Source organism: Python bivittatus, unplaced genomic scaffold (assembly GCF_059951505.1).
Source record: "Python bivittatus isolate LINGU-HERP-01145 unplaced genomic scaffold, Pbiv_v1 ctg000020_np1212, whole genome shotgun sequence".
NCBI lineage: Eukaryota > Metazoa > Chordata > Lepidosauria > Squamata > Pythonidae > Python > Python bivittatus.
This window is the reverse complement of record NW_028277030.1, coordinates 15,712,869-15,723,695: the sequence shown is the minus strand read 5'-3', so window position 1 is coordinate 15,723,695 and position 10,827 is coordinate 15,712,869.

Here is a 10,827-nt window from a genome sequence, read left to right as displayed (position 1 = left end):
AACAGCAAAATGTAAACCTACCCTCCATAGCAGAAAAGAAGAAAGTAATAGAAGGTAATATCTTAGTTATATTTCCATTTGGCAGTTCTTCCCTTTTCTGTATGTATTGCTGTACAGTATAGTTTTCTCTATTGCTTAGCTGTGACAATAAGTGTTTATTCCAACTAATGCAGAATGAAGAGAGACAAATCATTCAAAATTGTATTAAGCAACTCAAGTACTCATCAGCTTTCCATTATGTTGAAATTTAAAAACTTGGCAGGTTTTAGCTTTGATTAGTTTAGCTTACATTCCCCTATGGTAACATAATATTAGTAATACTGGAACAGCAAAAGAGTCTGTTTGAAGCATCGTAACTTCCTTCTGTATTGTGATTCTTCACATATCCTTCTCAGGATAGTTTACAGCAGCTCCTGAAAAAGCCTCAGTCGGAAGATGAGTGGGGAGATTTGGAGGCAGATGACTGGGAAGAGAAGCTGCTGCTCATCTGTTGCACTGATCTCTATTCAACATAAATCAGTCATTGTTATTACCATAAACCAGCATATATGTTCAATATCTACTGTCAGAGAACAGCATCCCTGGGCTGTTTATTGTGCCCAATGCCAGGTACACATATGGTCTACTGCTGAAATCTTGGTAAAGGATTCTTAAAAAAGAAACCATCGGGCTATGGATGCAATTAATAAAATAGTGAAGAGTATGGCCCTGGTATTTCCTTGCTGTGTTGCACGCATTAAACTCTTCTGTTATCAGACTGTTTCTTTTGAATATCGGGGGAAATAGGTATTGTGCTGTTCCAAACTGCTCTGACGCAGAGCCATAAGGAAAAATAATGATACAGTCTGTACATAATCCAGTCATCTGCATCATTGAAGAGAACAAACTGGTTGTTTTTCTTATTATCGAGAGTCAATTGCATAACTAATCCTGGGAGTGTCTAACTCTCAAGAACTTATTATGTGACCATTTATACGTAGTACAGGCAAACAACAAATTCCATCACTGCTGATTATTATCTCCATTTTTTTATGGTGCCCACAACTATTGTGTAAAATTTATCTTCTCTTTGGTCTGGTACTCAGATCTGATTGAATACTAGATCGTGTTTATAACTGGCAGAAAGGAAGATACAGAAATAATCTTGTGGGCTTACATTTAGCAATTAATGAAGTATGAATAAGCAGGAGTGTGCAAAACATTCCAGATATTGTTCTAAGCTTGAAACAGTTGCATTGAGTTTGAAATGGGGTCTTCTGACTATTCTAGAGGTATTCCAAGTTTACAGTATCTGGGTTTCAAGTTCAAAACACTTATTTAATCATTGAAACAACCCATTTTGGCTCAAGGAAATGTTTTGATCACAATGTGTGTTTCAAATTCAGGATGTTTTATATACTAGTGTACGAAATTCAGTGTTCCAGGTCAGAACAACCTGGAGAACGCTGCAAGTCTGTTTTTCTGACAGTAAGGTTGCCACTTGCTTTTCCCTACTCCCAGCACTAGAAATCTTTATAAGGAAGCAAAACAGATCTCTTGCTGTTAGCTTGATGCAGGTGAGAAATCTGTGTGACTTTTAAATATGTTCTGCTTGTTCTGGGGATTGTGTTGATATAATTGATACTGGATTATTAACTTGTTCATTTAATATGAATGGTATTTACGATGCATTTATTATTAATACTGTGTGGTATTATAACAATGGTGTCTGAGTTTCACTTGTATTCTGTGAGACTCTTTGAACATGTGATTTGTTAAAACAACAGCATACAAATAAATGGATTATGTTTATGTTGGGAAGGAAGGTAGTCTGAGTCATAAAAACTAATAGTGCCGATTCAAAGGTGCCAGGCTTTTCCTGGCACAAGGGAAAGCCCCAAACCAAGAAAATGTTGCTTTTTAGCAACAGCCCACTCCCCCCTCAGCAGGGCTATTTTCCAATCTTTCCCATATTTTGTGTGGATTTCAACTCTCAACAATACCCAGCTATTAGCAACAGAGCTATTGCAGACAATTCTGAGAGGACTGCCATAATTTGGGATGTTCTAATGCCCCCCAATTTTATAAAACTATAGAAGGAAAGGCGAAGCAAGGAAAAACTGCTTGTTTGAATGTACTACTTCAGTAATTGTTCTCCATGCCCCTGCAAAGATATCCTCTTCAATCAGAAGCACTGGTTTTCCTCTGTTTTGGACTTGACCACTGATTCGTGGTGACTACATGGACATGTCCTTGGAGTTTTCTTAGCAACAATATGAAAGTAGCATGTCATTGTCTTCAAAGCAGGGTGCCTTTTGCTCTTCTTCTTTAGGGTGCCCTGATGTAATCCTAATGTCTGACACATTCACTGTGCATGATGTTTTGACTGTATCCACGTGGCTATTCAATTTATTCTGGGTACAGTGCCAACATTATTAACTTAATCTTTGCCTGCAAAGACCTTACAGCACAGAGTTTGCATAGGAGACTACAAATGGATTTAACAAACAAATCACTGGGATAATTTTGGAGGGTTCCCAAATAAGGATGAGTCTATTGATTAATCTGAAATGACTTGTGCACAAAGTACATCTTTTGTCCAATAGTTTTAGCTGCCTATGGAGGTGTGACTGGCAGATGGGAGCATTGCTTAGCCTGATTCAGCTTTCTTAGCCCTCTTGATCCATAATTATATATCCAGAACAACTCAGTCCAGTGGCTTTATTGTGATGCATAAAATTGGAGGATTTCAGGATCCATATTTTTTGCTTCATCCATTAAAATATGTTGGTGACTTATATATCTGAGAGCCCCTATATGGAAGTTTGTGTGTGAGTGTGATAGGAGGAATTCCCACATACCTCTAGACCTGCCTGCCCTCGACCATGCCTGCCCATCTATCTCTTGTAGTTCCATTGGATATCCTTAGCAGCTGAGGATATAGTGATAGAAAGTATACAGCATCTGATGAGCTCTAACTCTTTCATAGCCAAAAAGACTAACAGCATTTCAAATGATAGGCAGGTCATTCTCTGTCAAGTTTTACATATTGCATTTTTACAGATATTCAAAACAGGCCATGGTCCAGAATATCAAGAGTGTTCTCTAGAGTAACTCTGAGACTTTTAACAGAATGAATCTTTGTAAATTAGACATCGAAGTACATTATTATTCCAATGAAGTATAAAGGATTTGCAGTGGAGAAAGGAACTTCATTTACATATCAGGGCTGGCAAGATCAATTTTCAAGTCTGGCATCACTTGGGGAAATATTATTTTTCACTGCATGGCTACAGATCTTCAGAGAATCCTAGCATTCATTTTAATCTAAAAGTGATAATAAGTACCCTGCTTGAGATCTATAATACTCTGTCCTATTTAATAACTAAATAAAAGTGCCAAAAGTTATTCAGGAAAGGGGCCTTGTACAGTGGTGAAATAGCCAAGCAATGGCTTAAAAAGGCAAATAGTTTTTTTGGTGAGTAAACTATACCTGCCAGAAGACCTCATCTCTGGAATCAGCTTATCCACTGACAAGCCTCAGTCATTCTGCTGACTTCAGGACAGATGAACCAGCTGCATTTATGTCTCTGATGCTAGGTACACAGTACTGGGCTACTAAGAAGCACCCAGTGTCCTAATGATACCCCAGCCCAGATGCCCACCTACTGTACATTATTTGATTTCCACAATTCTTTTTTTATCTTAAAAGGGTCAGTCATGTTGCAACTACCTTTGCTGGAATATAAACAACCATCCAGGTTCACACAACCATTTGGCCAAAACATGTTTTGATAGCACACATCTGTAAAAATATAACAGCTGCTTCAAAGGTTGCAACCAAACCGGTGAGATTTTATTGTGACTGCCACCTACATTGGGATAAAGTCATTTTTGATGTTAAGGAATTCTTCTGCCTCTAAGCTAGCATGCAGACAATTTACATAAATACATAAGGGTGCCCAACTTTACACAACTCTGGGCAGCTTTCAGTAAAGATCATACACATCTAGAAGGAAACAATCTATAACAAAAATGTTATAGGGACTTGTCACCCATTCTACTCTTAAGGGCTGGGAAAATAAGCAAATCGTTTGTGATTTTATGAACATTATCAGGGTGGGAGACATACAGATCTCTGCAGGAATGCTGTTCCAGAGGGCAGGCACTGTAACAGAGAAGATGCATTTCCTAGGTCCTGATAAATGACACTCTTTGATCCAGGGGACTTGGAATGCACCCATTCTCCCTCATTTTACAGGTCAGGCAGAAACAATTAGGTGGTCCTTCCAATAGCCCGGCCCTATGCCATAAGAGCTTTATAGGTGATGGTATGATGGAATGCAGTAGAGAACCAGGTTCTCAGGAAGGAGGGAGTGCATTCCAGGAGGGAAGTGGGGGGAGATAAGAGGCAGCACAGTCCAGAGCAGGAGCATGGGAAGAGGAAGGGACTTAGAATAGCCACTCCCTAAAATCTTCCAGGATATATCCATTAGGTTAGTATAGTACAGGTTTAGTCTGTCAAGATTCTGTCTATATGATGTAAGCAATAAAAGAACTGAACTTGGTTGGATCGTTTCCCTGTTGTTCTTGGGCCTGGCCTGACAGATAACCTGTACTTTGAATTGTATCTGGAAGCCTACTGGCAACCAATTCAGCTTGTGGAGCACTGTGTCACATGGGCATACTGCTGCATGGCCATTAATCCCTCTGCTGCCATATTCTGGACCAACTATAACTCCTGGGTGGTCTTTGGTGGCAGCCCAATGTAGAACACATTGCAAGAGTCCAATTGTGAGATGACTAGGGCATGAGTGCCCAGCTGAATGGCTTCCTGAGCCAGGAAGAGATGCAACTGGCAGACTAGATGGATCTGTGCAAGGGCCCTCTTGGCCACAGCTGCCACCTGCTCTTCAAGTAGGAGCTGTGAGTCCAAGAGGTCTACCAGGCTGCATACCAGTCTCAAATGGGGTAGTGCTATCCCATCCAAGACTAGAGACAGAAAGTCCCCAGGACAGGGGAGACCCAAATATCCACAACCACTTGGTTTTATCAGGATTATCCAAGTCTGTCCCTCTCCATCAAATCCCGTACAGTCTCAAGACACTGGGACAGGACTTTCACAGTCCAAGGTTAAGATGTACAATTACGACGACCCCAAACTGGCAGATACTTACCCCATAAGTAAGGAGCCACAAACCTGACTTCTCTCCCCCATCAACACTGACTGGAACCAACCACAGAGAAAGAACTATTAACATGGTGCCTCCCCCAATTCCCAGTCCCTGCAGCTTGTCCAGGAGGATACTGTGATTAATGTTATCGAAAGCTCCTGAGAGATCAAGAAGCATGTGGTAGTCTTTCCCCCAGCTACACTGCTCTAGCTCTCCCTTTTTTTATCTGGCCTTACCCATTCTTCACTTTGTTTGGATCTACTTCCTGCTTGTTCACCCTAAAACTACTGCCCCAGTTTTCAATGAAAATAATGATTGATGTTGTTTAGATTTTGCAATCAGATAGAAGCTCTGTTTGCAGCAGAGGACATTCAGAGTTCTGATTTGACCCATTTTCACAATGTGTGCTTGAAACAGGAAGCACCTGAGCAGATTACTGTAAACATTTAAGGCGTTGAAGTCTTACAAAGCAAGCTCAAACAGACTCTGAGACAGGCAGATAATATTGCTGATTGCTGACCTAGGAGATCTGTTCATTTAGCTATGATTTTTAATCTATGATTAACTGCTTCACCCAAAGTTAAACTTTGATTAGAAATGCTCTTTCCTACTATTTAATATATAAGTAAAAGCAAGGTGGGAGGAACCAGGAACAAGTAACAAATTTATTTTTGGCACATCAAGGTGAAGTTTTACATTGGCGAGAATTTATAATATTAATAGCTTCATGCCAATATGTCATTCAGTCTGAAGTCTTTTCTAGCATGGCTGGAAAAGGAAGACAGAGAGCGGCAAAAGATGATGACTATGAGTTGTAGTACAACAGAAAGTGCCTTATTTGTATGGATTGATTTCCACCTTTCTTGAATTAGCCTTGGATAACTGGTTCATTTGACACAAAAGAAACAATATTGCCCTTTATGTTTTATTTTACTACAAAACTTCTACATAATTTACTCTGCTGGATATTTTGGAATATCATTGCTCCGATAGAAGTTCTCCACTAAAACAAGCTACTCTGAAAACAGAAAGAGAAGTACAGATGGCACTTCAGCCTATGTTATATGTTACTGCAGTGAACAAAATAATCACTCTAATAGCCATAGAACAAGATGCATAGCAATATTTTAAAAACTTTGTGGGGGAGGGAGACCAAATGATGTTGTATGAGTCAACTACTTTGTTGAACTATTTTAATTAAGAGACATAATAATGATTCCTTTGTAAGGTTTGGGCCATGTGATGCAAACTTGTTGAGAGTCTTCTTCCTGGACATACAGCACAAAGGTACCATCTTTAAGCAAGCCTTACCAACCTTCTGTCATTGCTGGTACCCCACCCCTTGAAGAGTGCTATTTTGCATACCTGCCCAAACTGTAGTGCCTATTGTTAAAGGCATTATTGTGCATTGGCACTACACTGTTATATCTGTATCCCAGAGCATAACCATATTGTTCAAAAAATAGAGGCCAGTTCAGTAAATTACTTATATGCACTCTTAACTGCTGTGTATTTTTAAAAAATCGCTAAGGTGCATTATCTCAAACTAAGTGTTGCCAAAATTATAGGATAAGAAGCTAAGGCCCAAACTATGTTTACCACATTTCTTCAGCTCAGGGACATATTAACTTGTAGGAGTCTGGAACAGTTGACTCAGCTTTTCCATGTTTGCTTGTAATAATCAGAACTGCTACTTGGATAAAAAGCCAACTGGGTGACTTTGGGTGACTCTCTCTCAGCCCAACCTGCTTCCCAGGGTTGTTGTGGTAGGGAAAATAGGAGGCAGAAACATTATGTACACTATTTTGAGTTGCACAAAATAAAGGTGTGGTATAAAATAAATAAGTACACTTTTCTGTGTTAATAAAAACAAGTACTGCATGCACAATACACTTTGTGTATTATTAAAAAGCCATGCAAAGTAATACTTTGAAATCTGGTTGCTGGTGGGCTCTAATTTTTTTTTCAATATGAGAGCTATTCATACCTTTTTAATTCATTTATTAGCCAATACACAAGAATTTTGTTTAATATCTGCATGACAAATCAACCCCCTTTGAGTGACATCTTTAAGTGCTTATCAGTACATAACAATGTGAAAAATAACATAACAATTGCAACAGCCACTTATACAATTTCCCAAACTGGATCTACCCAACACAAAGAAAGCAGTTCTACCAGTTGGCTGGGGTGACAACATACCTATAAAACATAAACTCAGCACCAAACACTGGGCAATTTCTTGGGGCATGAGCTTTTCCACAGTGTCTACATGTAAACTTATTACCTGCTGCTTCTCTTGGAAATGTACTAGCTGCTGACTTAGCCAGAACACCTGCAGATTCCTGTAGTCTATAAGGCTGTCCATAAGGTGTCTGTTCCGAAGTTGAGTCAACTTGCAAAGTGTCCTTAACTTGCTCGAAGAGGCACCCAACATGTGCACTGGAGACATCAAGGCTTCTTCTGCTCTGGTTATTTCTACTGTGTTACCCAGAATAAGGCCCTCTCAACAGCTGCTCTTTCAGGGTGGCAGAATGTACTCTGTACACAATCCTGTCTTTTGTAAGCTACTCAGAAAGTTCTTCAAATTCATATGTAACATGAATCAACACTCTCTTCTATTTTTTGAGTTCTGGTTTTAAAAAAATGCCTCTCAAAATTAATGCTCTTCCTAAGGAGGAGGACAAAATAGGCAGCAAACATCTCTATTATGATTTACAGTTTTTGCTCATCTGCCTCCAGTGTAAACTGAAAGGTGATATAAACTTCCTGTTCCTCTTTACTAGAAAAATGCAAAAACAAACACCTTGAAGCCATTCTTTCTGCTTGGACCTGCTAGCAATCAGATGCAACTAAAATATCTGAAGCTACTTATGCCAATTCTCTGCAGCATTTCCTGTTCACTCATTTCTGATACCATGTAGCATTTGCTGGCCCAGTAATAATAATTAACCAGACAACCCATGACCTGTTGGGTCATCATTTCAGAGATATTTCCTTACATAAACCTAGAAACAGAATGACCAAGGGCAAAAAAGCAGTGGGAGTGCGAGTGACTTACAACTTGCTGCTGGCTTCCCCATTGACTTTGGTTGTGGGAAGCTGGCAGGGAGTGCCAGAAATCTTCCTTCCTCCTTCTTTCCTTCCCTCCCTCCCTTTCTTCCCTCCCTCCTCCTTTCCCTCCCTCCCTTCCCACATATAATATAGGCTTGTGCCGTTTGTCTTCCCCTCATGACCCTCAGGAGAACTCTAGTAAAGCCGCCTCCTTCACCTCCTTGGCTGACCCACAGAACTGCCTGCCACTTTGCTGGGGGAAGGTGGAAGAAAAGGACCATGAGAAAAACTGCATCCCTGCTTCCCATTCTGATGTGACCCAAGGGCCCCTCCCTCAAGGGAGGAAGAGGGCTCACCCATTGACCACCAGTGTCCCCCAGCCAGCTCTACCTTGCCAGCAGGCATCCAAGTCACTCCTTCATCCTTCCTTCAACGCCCACCACCATTAAGAGATTTCAAATTTCTACCTTGTTTCCAAAGCAGCCAAACGCCGCTTGCCTGTCGGGCCTTGCTGCCAGCCAATTGGGACAGAGGGAGGCAGGAAAGAGGTCAGGGATACACCCATGATGATCACATAACTTGGGCTGACTGCGGTAGCACGGCAGCCCACCAGTGCTGAAGTGGCCACAAATTCCCCAAATTTCAATCCCACGTGAGTAATGGTTCCCGGATTTTGGATGCATTCTGTAAGTTAGCCCATTTGAGGTACGAGAGTTTTAGTGGTATATAGATTTCTGGTAACAGACTACTTTCAGACCAGTAACACTCTGTGGCTTTACCTTAGGACCAGGGTCCACTATCAAGTGACTTCAAATGGCAAACAAGTCCTTTTACTCACAGGAAAACATCCAAGCACACAGCAACCGGTACACATAAAATAACAGTCCTGCAAAAAGGGATACAGTCAACGTACAGAGCATAAATTACGCTTATTCAGTTGTCCAAGAGGCACCTGCCAACTATTAGCCTTAAAGGCATAATACCCTTATGCCACAGACGTTGGTAGTAGCTAAGGGGAAGTAGGGAAAGAAAGGTCCTGGGAAGATGGGAAGCAACGGGCTGGTTGGATATGCGGCTCTTGTAGTTTTATTAGCCACCACTGCTGTCCACAGCATATCTAACTGGCTTACCTGTCCTTCCCTGATTTTCAAACATCTTCCTTTCCTCTTTGATGTCCTTGGGAGATGGAAAAGAAGGGGCTGGGAAGATTGGGAGGAACAGGCTGGTTGGGTATGTCATGGCTGAAGTCAAGGACATTGGTGGCAGTTAAGGAGAGGTAAAGGAAGAAAGACATTCAGAAAACGGACAGGCAGGCCATGCAGGACTGAAGTGCACCATATTTGTCTTGCTTGTTTTGTATGACCCTTCTGGATTTGTTTTAGCTGAAATCTGAAATATCTAAACCTGTTTTGGAATAAACTAGTATCAGTTTGGATCAATTCTGAGAAAGCCATTTCAAAAATGTTGGCAGAATTTTTTAAAAATGAGTTTGATTTACCTCAAAGTGCTTCTTGGCAGTTTATTCAACTAATACATTTATTATTTGGACCACATGCTGTTGCGGCTTCTGAAGTTCTACAGTGGTTGGAGATTTTAACAGAATTAACTGTAATTAATCCTAAATCATTAAGCCCTTTTAGCAGGAAGTTGAAGAAACTCATTATTTACATGACTTTTACAATAATGTGCTTGGATACCCTGTCCTGGTCAGCCAGTGGAACTACACTTAAATAACATGAAATCAGATTCCTATAATCTTAAAATGAGATTAATACCCCCCCCCCCAAAAAAAGTGTATAGGACACCTCAGAGAATTGAGTTGAAAAAGTTTGGACTTGTCCTATTATTGCCATATTTGGGGCCAAAATCAATGGGACTATTAATATGATTCAGAGTGTATTAAAGAGGCATGTGCTCTTGATTTTATCATCAATATCTGGAACCTATTAACAGGATTTTTCAAGTATTTGGGCTCACTAAAAAAATTTATCAGAAGAAGAAACCCTCTGATTTACAATAATGTACAAATTAATTTCTTGACAAAGAGCAAAGAAGATTTTTCAAGCAAAATAGTAAACATTATCAGGATTATTAATTTTGAAGTTATATGTTTAACGTATTTTATCTATTTTTCTATTAATCAGTTTGACCTAATAAATTACACAAAAGATGCATCCAATATTTTATTCTCATACCGGCAAACCAGATGCCAAAAGGAAACCTACAAATGGAGCGAACACCCATCCTGTTGTGTCTTCTAGTAAGTGGTATAGGGAGGTTTACCACCTCCTGAAATGGAGATAATTTGGCTAGAATAATTTTTAGGCAATAAATATATGCCCAATCATATCCTGCCTCCTTAAGATAGTTCAAAGCAATGCAGTATTAATGCTACTAGTGTGAAAATGTTGTGTGACGCTGGATTCAGAAAAATAACATATTGTTTGTTCTATATGCTAAATATTAATATTCCATGCTTGCATATGTAAGCTTTTCGACCATTATTAAAAGCCAATATTGATATTTAAAAGAGTTTATAACAATTTTTCTAATTCTTCAGAGCAGAACCATATTCAAAACTTCATTGGTTTATTCATGATTATTCATCTTTATCTATTTC